Source organism: Brienomyrus brachyistius, chromosome 11 (genome assembly GCF_023856365.1).
Source record: "Brienomyrus brachyistius isolate T26 chromosome 11, BBRACH_0.4, whole genome shotgun sequence".
In the NCBI taxonomy this organism is placed as follows: domain Eukaryota; kingdom Metazoa; phylum Chordata; class Actinopteri; order Osteoglossiformes; family Mormyridae; genus Brienomyrus; species Brienomyrus brachyistius.
In genome coordinates this window covers 9184247-9196788 of record NC_064543.1, presented here as the reverse complement: position 1 = coordinate 9196788, position 12542 = coordinate 9184247, and positions in this window count along the sequence as shown.

Here is a 12542-nt window from a genome sequence, read left to right as displayed (position 1 = left end):
AGAGCGAGCGAGAGAGGGGGGAGAGAGAGAGTGAGAGAGAGAGAGAGAGAGAGAGAGAGAACGAGAGCGGGGAGTGAATGAGTTATAATGTAACTGTGAGAGGTATTTGATTCGGTTATCTTTCAGATGTTTAATACCGTAATATTTGCAACAGATAATGCAATCACATATGTACACGCGCCAAACACCGCACCGAATGTGTATGCCACATGTCAGTACTATATGAATTACGTGTAGGTTTCAGTATATGTAGGTAAGAGAAATGAAGTCGCTTTCAGATCTGCGAGTATTTCGTGATGGCTTGAAGAGAGAGCTAGAAAGACGAGAAAATTAGACCCAAAGTTTTGAGACACCAACTGTAAGCACCCAGTGAAGTCAGTGTAAACGACAATGCATGTGCATTGGTGTGATTAAAAAAAACTATAAAAATACAGCTGCATGCCAAACTAGGCTTAGATGAGTGACGGTTAATCTTCAGTGTCCTGAAGTCTCTGATTTCATCTCTGATTTCATGTTCCAAAGCTCTTCCTCGCTGCTTGCCGTGGCCATACTTTAACGTTTACCCCCAGAGTGTTAATGAGCTTTGATAATCTTACCTAGCTCTCGAGTCAACAACTTGTAGGCAAAGACACGGTTCACAGCACAGGTGGGATCAGGTGTGCGCTCTGACGACAACAATCAGGCATGTAGCCAGGCAGTAAGCTCAAGAATTTGAACCCCCCAAAGTCCCCTTCAGTCCCCCAGTCGGCAACACTTACCGAGAGGGAACTGTCACACTGACATTGGTACACGTTACGTAGATTGGTATACCATGTGGGTACCACAGGTACCAGCTGTTTGTACCCACACAATGAACCTCTGGAATGGAGTCATCCTTCAGGTCTGCACACAGACACCGGGCACATGGGCACCAATCTCAGGGGGCGTGGATGAGCTCACGGTCATGTATGAGGGACCATATGTCAGGCTTGATGAAAGATCTCCAGGTTCCTGCCCACCAGAGACCTGGGACCAGAGTACCTGAAGGAGACCCCATCAGGAGAACATGCAAACTCCACACAAGGAGTCATAGCAGAGCCTCGAACCCAGGTCCCAAAGGTGTGAGGCAACAGTGCTAACCACTGCCCCACTCCAGTATAAAAACAAATTCCTGTATATCCATACATCCTCCAGCTGCTTATCCAGCCTGGAGTCTATCCCGGGCAGTACTGGGCACCATTAGACAGGATACCATTCCATCAAAGACACAATCACACATTATGGGCCATTCAGAGATGCCACCTAACTCCAGCTTTTTGACTAAGGGAGGACACCATATACTGAGAGATAACCTGCAACTCTACACACACCGAGCAGGAGTGAGATTTGAACCCTTGATCATGTGTTCAAAATGTTTACAATTCACTGAGCATGTTGGTGAGCTGCAGCAGGCAAACACCCCAGGCAAAGGGATCCCCCGCCACACGCTGATTGTAAAAGGCAGTTTTGGGTCTCCTTTTCATGGGAAGAAGGGGGCATGTCATACAAAAACCCAGATTGTTAATCAATCACACTTGAAGATGGTAAAGCTTTCACCTGTGACTTTTTAATCACCGACTACTAGAATAATGGAATTGTAGCACTGTAGTGTTTCATTAACACAAATCAAAACATTTACTGGACTTAATTGTCTCTTCTGCCTTTTTTCAGACACACCCCACAATTCTCCATTTATACAAACATTTACATTCCAGCTGCCCGCCAATGCACTTTCACCCTGAGGACAATAAGACAGCAGGAACCCTCAGCTGGCATGCATGGGCATATCCACATGTACCTCTGTGTGACAAACAGTGAGGACCTCTCCCATGAGATCCCCCACCAGGTGTGATCCACTGGAGGCAGTAGAAGGGACAGCACAGAGAACCCAAACTCCAGCCACACTTAGGAACAGCAGCATGGAGAACCCGAGCCCCAGCCACATTCAGGTACAGCGGCAGGGAGAACCTGAGCTCCAGCCACACTTAGGAACAGCAGCAGGGAGAACCCGAGCCCCAGCCACACTCAGGTACAGCAGCAGGGAGAACCTGAGCTCCAGCCACACTCAGGAATAGCGGCAGGGAGAACTCAAGCCCCAGCCATACTCAGGAATAGAAGCAGGAAGAGCCTGATTTTCAGCTACACTCAGGAACAGTGGCAGGGAGAACCTGAGCTCCAGCCACACTTAGGAATAGCAGCAGGGATAACCCGAGCCCCAGCCACACTCAGGTACAGCAGCAGGCAGAACCTGAGCTCTAGTCACACTTAGGAACAGCAGCAGGGAGAACCTGAGCTCCAGCCACACTTAGGAATAGCAGCAGGGAGAACCCGAGCCCCAGCCATACTCAGGAACAGCAGCAGGGAGAACCCAAGCCCCGGCTATACTCAGGAATAGCAACAGGAAGAACCTGAGCTCCAGCTACACTCAGGAACAGTGGCAGGGAGAACCAGAGCTCCGGCCATACTCAGGAACAGTGGCAGGGAGAACCCGCGCTCCTTCCATACTTAGGAACAGCAAAACAAGGTCAAGGGAGTTACTAGGTGACGCGCAGCAAACCCTCCCCCTCCCTGTCAAAGCTCTGACACATTCTCACACCTTGCAACCTCACAGCAGGGCAGCAGGGACAGTCGTGATGAGGGCCACCATCTTCCACTACAGAGCGCAGGGTATTTATTGATTGTAATAAACAAACAGAAGTGTCTGGTCACACTTCCTGCTGTCCTGAGTAATGAGTCTAAGGCTAATGCTTGATTGGTTTAAGATGGAGTTCTCCCCAGGACCACACCTGTCAAACAGTTGATTATTCAAAGCCATAAAATGTGCCATCCAGCAGTCACAAAGAGCCATGAATCAGAGGGCCTCTCATGGCAAAGATTCATTCTGTATCCTTGGAGAACAGCCTAACACAAAAGCACACAGGCACAGCACACACATGCATGTACACACGCACACACGTCACATACATAAATCACCACCAAAAAACACATACAGGCAAATATCCAGCAGAAATGAAATGGAGACTCACTGGTTCACACATGCGCATATGCAGACAGACAGACAGACAGACAGACAGATGCGCACACATGCGCATTGGGGCCACTGCGTTGGTGGGATTGTGTGACAGGATATGAAGCCGCAGTTGGGACCTGCTTGCAACCCAACACTCCTCTGCAGCAATTCCACAGCCTCTGGCTGGCATTCCCCATGTTTCCATGGCAACACCCGTCGGTTGCCTGCCCTCCTCTCAGCAGGGAGGGGTGACATGCGCACACCGTCTGCACACATACATGAATGCGCTTCCACTGAACGCACTGGCGCAAACAAATGTTGCTCAGGCAGAATATAAACAGCGGCCTCCCGTCTATCGCTGATATCGATTCCTGAATCCGGGCTTCCTGTCGCCATACTGGAAAGCCACATCAATGTGGGCTGTTGGTGTGAGGCACTGTAGAGGCAGTGTAGTAGATGTCCAGCTGCAGTCTTTCACGCAGAGGAGTGAGCCTTCAGGGGAAGGCTGGCAGCACTGAATGTTAGCTTCTCTCGTTAACGTAGAATTCTCTGGAACTCGTTAAGAGCAACAGGTAGGCCCCACGCCACTCCTGTAACCATGCGCCTGTTCTCACACGGCACTCTCGCCCTACACGTGGCACTTGAGAACCCCCGAAAACAGTCCCGGGCCGTGGCTGTGTCGCAGCGCCCCGCGCGCATGCGCATGCGTGGCTGCGCGGCCCAGCTCATCTACCTGGCAAAGTCGGCACTTTTTCCCCTTCATTTTTAAAGCTGCCGTCAGGTTGAGATTTTCCACTCAGCAGTGCACAGCGTGACTGGCAGAAGTTGGGGCAGAAAGCAGAGGCCGTGGTACAGTAACCCAGCATGCTCCCTGCCTTCTCAAGACCTTTCAGAGAGGCCCCCCAGGATGAAGCTGGAAAGATGCAGCTGGAGGGCGGTGCACCTGGGCGGACACACTGCAAAGACACTCTGCCTCTTTCCCCTTTGCTTTGAAGCTGAGCCTTAATAATTGTGGATTAATTTTGCATGAATTTAACTATCCAATGAAAACCAAGGGTAGAAGAAAGAGGCGCAAAGGTGAAAAATGGTGACAATGTACACAAACTATTTTATCTTGTATTTTTTTTACGTCATTCCACATTTTTTTCCTCTGCTGACGCTATTGAGTATTTAAATCAAGAAGCACTTAAAATCTATATACAGATAAAAATATCTAGCACCTGGACTACTGATGGTGCACTAACTACTAAGTTAGCAGATTGTGCTCTGAACACAGAAATAAATTTAAAACCCACAGTCGTACAAATGACACAGGAATCGAGCAAATCTGTCTTTCCATTTCCATTCTCTCAAACGCTGTGGCCATGCCCATTTTGCACACTTGCGGTTAAGCACTGGGACGCTCCTAACGTCCACGTTGAAAGCAGGAGCCTGTAGGTGTGTGCTGGGTGGTGAGGTCACAGGGAACAGCAACAAACCAAAGCTGCTGCTATCAAGTGAAGCAGAGAGAGGCTTATCTTGTCGCTCTTACAGCTGATCATCTTTGGCTCTCGGATCCAGGTTGAGGCCACTCTCAAAAGAACCTTCAACCACCCAGAGGGGTGAGTAACATGGGGAAATAATTTCCCGCTGATCCCATCTTGCTGTCCATGAGACACACAGACATATTTACACTTGAGAGCAAGTTTGAGGGTCACAGCTCAGGGTCAGCTAGCACTCTTGGAGCAACTGAACTGCACCAATACCCCACCGCTAAGGGCAAACTTTCCGCCATTTGTCTGCGGATGTGATGGCAACAAAAGAAGCAGAATGCCTCTTAAAAACCAAACAGCAGGACAGATATTCCAACACCCGCCCCATGGGAACACTGCCCCCAAGCAGTGAATAGGTCAATTCCTCATCCCTTCCCACCAGTCCCTGAACAGGACCGGTCAATACAAATGCATACATAACAAATACACTGCGGCAGTCACATGGACCCCAGGAAACACGCACACACACGCTCAGAATGTGAGCTTCTGCCGCAATGGGCAGCAACCACTGAAGGTCAGCGCCAGAGCCAGTGGCGGATGGGAAGGAAACCCAACCCGGCCCCCGGACACCGATGCCCCCACTGCCACTCTCAGCTCTGTGTTTGTGGTGGGGGTGCAGAGCTGCCGCAGCCGAGAGAGCAAACATATACGCTTACATCCTGAGGAGACAAGTCTGCTAGTGGCGTCTGCAGGCCAGGTCGGCGTCCATTGTTAGCAATACCTGCTGCATGATTATCACGGGTCTGCCACGGAAAGCACACAGTGAGCATTTCAGCAATACGTGCCAGTGGTACCCTGCTGCTGTTCAGAGGACGCGATCAGCGAATCCTTGGCTAAAAGCTTCCCAACGCCTCCATTCACTAAAGCGTGGTCGTCTGAGCCAGGGCCGTGGCGCAGCCTTTCAAAATCACACTGTCAGCGTCTGTTTCTGCTTTCCTTCCATCTGTCCATCGAAACATGTTCCCTGAACCACTGCATTTTGCCGGGGCGTATATCTGCTGTACGGCTTAAATTCAGATCTTCTTTGCTAAAATTTTGAGTCCATTTAAGAGAAACATTTGTGGATTTTGATTTTTGTTTCAGTGACCTAATTGGAACATGCACACAGTACGCATACGATGCACTTTGCAGTGCCATTTGCGAGGAATATGGTGCACTAGTTTCATTACCATGTAAATCGCATTCGATTATGTGATTTATACTGTATATTTTCTTGTTTAGCTGCAAAGAACATCTCACTTGCACCATGTGACTCATGATGTCAGCTAAAAACCTTTGTCTTCTGGGTCAGTTATCCCAGACACGTTTAAGAAAAAACTCCAGCCAAATAGGAAAATCAATAAAACTAATTTCAGTGTCTTTTTTTAATCACAGATGGAGCCTCCGTGGGTTATAGCATTTAACACTTGGACCTGTATCACGAAGGTTGTCACACCGCACTGTTGTGAGCCTGAGCAATCACCTGGAAGCGTTAAAACCGCTCTGAGCTTAAAAGGAGAATAGCTGAAGAACGGCTACAGGAACTCAACCTGGCCAGGGCCCAGAACCCCGGAGTTCACCTTTTGCCAACATGGTCTGTGTGACATCAGAATCTACATCACAGGGTCGGCACTCTGACCTTGAGAAGGCAGCTACTCCTGGTTCCCAAAGTTTCTAAGGGCAGGAGAGCTGCTTCATGGTCATTCGCTTGCCTCCTACATCATTCCTGGTTCTGGTTTGTGTACGTAACCACTGACAACATAAAGCCACTGATGTATCAGTAAGGATCCATCTTGTTATCAGGATGCCACAGAGCAGAATCCCCTCTGGTTTCTTTCAGAGATCTTCCTTCTCACCTGAATTTCTCCTTCACTTTATACAGTGGCTCCAAATGCAATTCGGAAATCACATCACACTTCTTTTCTAGAACCTCCTGTCATTAATTTTGGTGTCCTTTCCCCCTTCTTCCCCTCGCCATAGGCCAGTTCCTCCTCGCAGGTACGTCTGGAGCATATTGTACACAGAGGCTGATCTGCTGTGTTTACCTGACAAGAAACCACAGGGTTGCCGATGACCTTCAGCTGGGCGGGCCTCCCAGGCAGAGTGGTATAAAAGGGAGCAAACTTTGACAAGGGGGTAGGAAAGCCAGGTGTACAGGAGGAAGGGGGGGTGTCACCAGGGCCAGGAGTGACAGCGCTCAGGATGTGGCAGGAGTGTTTGCTGGTTAACAGCTACATCACAGATATAACCACACATGTGAACATAGTAAATGCTGCCCACCAACTGTTCAAACTTCCCTGTTCCAAAAGTTTGTCCTTCATTATTATTCAGGACATGAATCCAGGAGCAGTTGGGCAATATGTTTCTAATGAAACAACCGGGAATTAATTAGCCCTGCAAAATCAACATGATTCCCCTTATGTTTAAATTAACACGTTTCTCAGTTAGATTGCATATCTTGGGGAGTCAAAGGTCTGCTGAAATGCAATTATTGTATAGTTTGGTGATGACTCACTCATCACCATTCTCAAATTGGGGCACTTCGGCTCCAGAAAATTCCAAAAGGAAGCTTTATCTAAACATCCTTAAACCGGCGGCACTCGTAGCGCGTCTGTAACCACGGCATGGTGGATGGCTCAACAACGTTCTGCAAGCTTGTGATGTGACGTGCGGGTGCTATCTCATCACAGCACATGCTCAGGCAGATAGGGGGAGAGATCTCATACGAGCATGTCCCAGTTCTCTGTAGATGCTGTTTTCCCCCTGAAATATACGGCGATGCTGAGCATTGCTCAGTTGCTGGTGGATCCTGCAGCTCCATGCAGACAGATGGTGTGCGGATGGTCTGGACTATACCACAGCGAGCAGACATTTTTTTTTCTTCCCAAGGTAAATCCAAGGAGAGGAAAGGCAGGCTACAGAAGTTTACGCACCTCCACAAATCTACCACTGACAAATGGACTGTTCACTGACCCTGTGATTAAGCATAACCCCACAATTATTCATTTCCCCTCATAGCCGCTAATGTTTCCATAATTTACCCTTGGCATCAGTGTGGCAGTCCTGCATGAGTTCATTGCATCGCGAAAGCGATGGCGACGAGATGCAGAGGGCGGTTGGACACAAAGCACGACCAATAAAAGTGTAAGGATCGAGAGAGACAAGCAAGATGTCTGGCAGGAACATCAATGCGATGTTCTGCTACCTGCTAGACGAGTTAAATCATTATCCATGCTCTCTGTCTCATCTTGGGTATTTTCTTAAAAAAGACAATCGATTAACGTTTAGGTTTTCATTCACTGCAAGTTTTAGACAGAAATACACAATAGATTACATGTCAGAGGTAAGCCATCAATATTTATATCTTTATGACCAAACAATAATCAAGGTAAAAAAATAAATACATTGCACAGGAAGATGATTTCAAATGCTCCGGAATGATCCAGAATCCTGTAATCCAGCTATATCAAAAATTAGCTTCCATCCATCTTCCAGCCCTGGTCAGGATCACACGCTGTACCAAAGATCTGTTATTTTACTGCATTCCTAAACTCACTGTGTTGTTTGTTCAGAATATGTCAGACTACCATTAATTTGAGTTCCTCTTTTATTTGGATTTACAGTTGCATTTGTGTTTCGGTGATGACAGGAGTTTTTCATTGTCTTATTTTTAGTGTTAAAAAATGTCTTTGTGCTTTTCAGGTCTTGCTTGATAACATCTCTTTATTAATTTTATACAATACGTGGTAAATCTTGCAATTGACCCTCAAAGTACTGTACTTTTAGTTAAGCGTGTTTTTAACCTCCTTGTTTTAATAGGATTCTTTTCTTTTAGATTCATTATATATTGCATGTATAAGGTCTAAGGTCTATAAGGTATGTTCTGTCACGGTGTACATGTTCCGCTGTGTTTATGAAGCACATCCTGCGCTGGTCTGGCAGGACGGCAGCAGACAGGGTAGAGCTCCAGATAGAGAAGAAGCAGACCAGAAACTGCTTTAAATAGCCGCTTCTCTTTTGCTGACAGTTATACGAGGTTGGGGGGAACATGACAAAGAGATGTTGTGGGAAACTTCAGCGGGAAACGCACCTCAAATCTCTCTTTACTGTATTATTTTTAGGCTCAGGCATGAAAATCAATAGGAGCTGCCTCTGGCAGTGATGGACCAATGAGCTGCCTCTGCTCTTGCATACATTTGTTTACCTATTGCTTTAAAGATTCATGTCGCCATTTTCTTTAATGTGACATACTGTACAAACTCCAGCACAAATACAGCAGAACAAAACATCCACCTGGGCGGCTCAGTGTTTAGCATCTTTGCTCCGTGTATGTGCAGTTTCCATGTTCTTCCCGTGATTCCTTCAGGATCACTTTTGTCACATGCACAGTTACACTGGTACGGCTCGCAATGAAATGAAAATGTCATGTGGGTTTTCCTCCTGCAACCCAAAGACATGCAGTTAGGCTACCTGGTGTCTCCTGAGTATGACTGTGAGAATGTGCACGTGTGTGTGCGGCCTGTGATGCACAGCATCTCTTCCAGAGAATGGGATGGGCTCCAGGAGCCACTGAGTCCCTGACCAGGATCAGCATTTAGGTGGATGGAAAAGGTACATCTAACTTTAAAAGGAAGCATTTTACCTGGGTCTTTACTAGCTCTACTTTTCGGGTTTAATATGCCACAAGGTTAGCAGCACAGTTAGCGCACAGGTGCATGCAGGAGACAAAGTCACACACCTCCAGGCATCGATTGTTCCAGTTGTACAAGGATTGTCCAGTTTTGTGCATTTGTTCCCTCTCTTCTCTAACGCTCCAAACCGCACCTCACCCCCACCCACCGCATCACAGAGGTGACTCAGTGCCGGGGTGCAGCTGGGCTCTGCGCCCCCGTAGCTCCACACGCGCAGGTAAAGCTGGCATATGCGGCTCCCGTTAGGAAGCCCGTCAGCAGGCCGGCCACGGGAGTCTCTCAGCGCCCCACAGAGTCCACCAGTGGCCTGCAGCACCAATTATAACGTGTGAAAAAAAAAAGCGGGAGAGAGCCTGGTTCTGCACTCCATACGCAGCTCTGGAGCTCTGACCCGGACCCCCCCTGCAGTGCTGGCTCCAATGCAGCGTGTGGGTATTCCCGCCTTCGCATCTGTGAGCTTATGTGCATGACTGTGTGTCCCATATATAGATATAGGTTACGCATTTCTGCATGCAAGCGTACATGATTGTGTGTGTGTAGAGAGGCCAATGCATACAATTCTGTGCAATTGAGTGTCTACAAGTCCAGAGTGTCGTGCTGCCACACAGGCCCCCGCGCCCTTCCTCAGGGCATGGCTTTCGAATCTTTAGCCCCACTGGGCTCAGCGCTGGCTATTAAGCGTGACTCCTTAATGAACGCGGGGGTGGTGGAGGGGGGGGGGGGTTGGGGTGCAGTCACCCACCCGTCCATTATTCCTCCCCAAGAGCCCGCATCCACCAGGCCAGCATCGGCTCTATTCCCATCAATCCCTAAATAACAAACCGCGGCTGCATTCCGCCGTGCTCCTGAAACAGCTGGCCTTACCCTTCTGGAAAAGCACACCACGCAGAGTTCTAAAAATGTCCGCCTGCAAATGTTAGAAGTCATCGCTCTTCTCTGCCGGAACCCTGCTGTCGCTGAGACCGTTTTCCCAACCCCACATATTTCTGCGTATTCTTAATTTATATGAAATACATTTGCACCGATACACATCTGAAGCCAGGACAGAGGCCCCCCCCTCTCAGCTGGGTCTGTAGACAAATATTCCAGGAAATGACAACAGGGGAGGAGGCAGGGGATAGAGGACAGAGAGGTGAGAGAAGCTATTTCAAAAGTGAACGGCAAAATGCAGATGCTGAAAGAAAAATTGAGATTTTGAGTTTAAATGGCCCTTCAGAGATACTGCCAAGCACATATGGTCAAACAAAGCTCAGCACTCAGCTTTGCCATCCTTCATCTTAGATCAATCAATATGCTCATTGTGAATATATAAAAAAAAAAGGACAAATGGGACAGCAGCTGAGCAGCTGTTTGCTCTGTGAAACAATATTTTTCATCTGCTTGGAGACGACTTGGTACATAGTGGATGCAAGCAGATAGCTTGATTTACATTTTCAGCAAATAATTCTCATTTCAAATGTGTACGTGGCTAAGTACATCTGCCAGTAAGACACACACCCATGCGTGCACACCAGGGCATACACTGCACGATAAAATAATGCAAGAAAGAGCGGGACAATTCACTTATAAACCTGTGTAATTCTGATTGACCCCGTCTTTTTGGGTGGAAGAAGGCAGTTAAGTAAAGTGACACAACAAACGGCACAAAGCAGGGGCAGGGCCTGGATACAAGGACATCCCGCAGTGCCCTTAATCCGCAATCCACCAAGATTAAGGATCCCTTTCCCCAAGACCTCAGTTGAATACGGTGGAAATATGTGACAGAAATAAAATATAAATGCTCCGTTTCCCTGCCGGAGCAGCTACCCAGCTGTGCTTCCACCGCCCTTGCAAACATAAGCAAACAAACGAATGGGAAACGCCAGCCGGTAATAATGGAGTATGTGAAGGGAGGCCCATCTGCCTAGACGGCACGTCACACCCAGTGCGGAACAGTCTCAGGAAAGTGCAGATCCCACAACCTCCCCCAGCAAGTGCTGTTCAAGTCAGAAGCGGAAAATGTCACCCAGGGACACGAAATATAAACAGAGAATGTTACAGACGCAAGACGGGGAAGATCACAAAACAAAGACAGGGAATGTTACGGAACCAAGACAGGAAGATCACAAGAACCAAGACGGGGAAGATCACAAAACACAGACAGGGAATGTCACAGAGCCAAGACGGGGAAGATCACAAAACACAGACAGGGAATGTCACATAGCCAAGATGAGGAAGATCACAAATATACACAGGGAATGTCACAGGACCAAGACAGGAAGATCACAAAACACAGACTGGGAATGTCACATAGCCAAGATGAGGAAGATCACAAATATACACAGGGAATGTCACAGGACCAAGACAGGAAGATCACAAAACACAGACTGGGAATGTCACATAGCCAAGATGAGGAAGATCACAAATATACACAGGGAATGTCACAGGACCAAGACAGGAAGATCACAAAACACAGACTGGGAATGTCACATAGCCAAGATGAGGAAGATCACAAATATACACAGGGAATGTCACAGGACCAAGACAGGAAGATCACAAAACACAGACTGGGAATGTCACATAGCCAAGATGAGGAAGATCGCAAATATACACAGGGAATGTCACAGGACCAAGACGGGGAAGATCACAAAACACAGACAGGGAATGTCACAGGACCAAGACAGGAAGATCACAAAACACAGACTGGGAATGTCACATAGCCAAGATGAGGAAGATCACAAATATACACAGGGAATGTCACAGGACCAAGACAGGGAAGATCACAAAACACAGATAGGGAATGTCACAGGACCAAGACGGGGAAAATCATATAAGACAGACAGGGAATGTCACAGGACCAAGACGGGGAAGATCACAAAACACAGACAGGGAATGTCACAGGACCAAGATGGGGAAAATCACAAAAGACAGATAAGGAATGTCACAGGACCAAGACAGGAAGATCACAAAACACAGACTGGGAATGTCACATAGCCAAGATGAGGAAGATCACAAAAATACACAGGGAATGTCACAGGACCAAGACGGGGAACATCATAAAACACAGATAGGGAATGTTACGGAACCAAGACAGGAAGATCACAAAACACAGACAGGGAATGTCACAGGACACACAAGGGGAAGATCACAAATATACACAGGGAATATCATGGGATTCACAAGGGCACACATCAAAGGACACTCGGAGGGAACAAGAGGGATACACATCGGAAACATCACATGGCATCCATGAAGAAGGCATTTTTTAGCACTCTTCCCAAAATAGCTGACCCAGAGTACTTAACAAAGCATGCCCACCTAATGCTGAAAGAC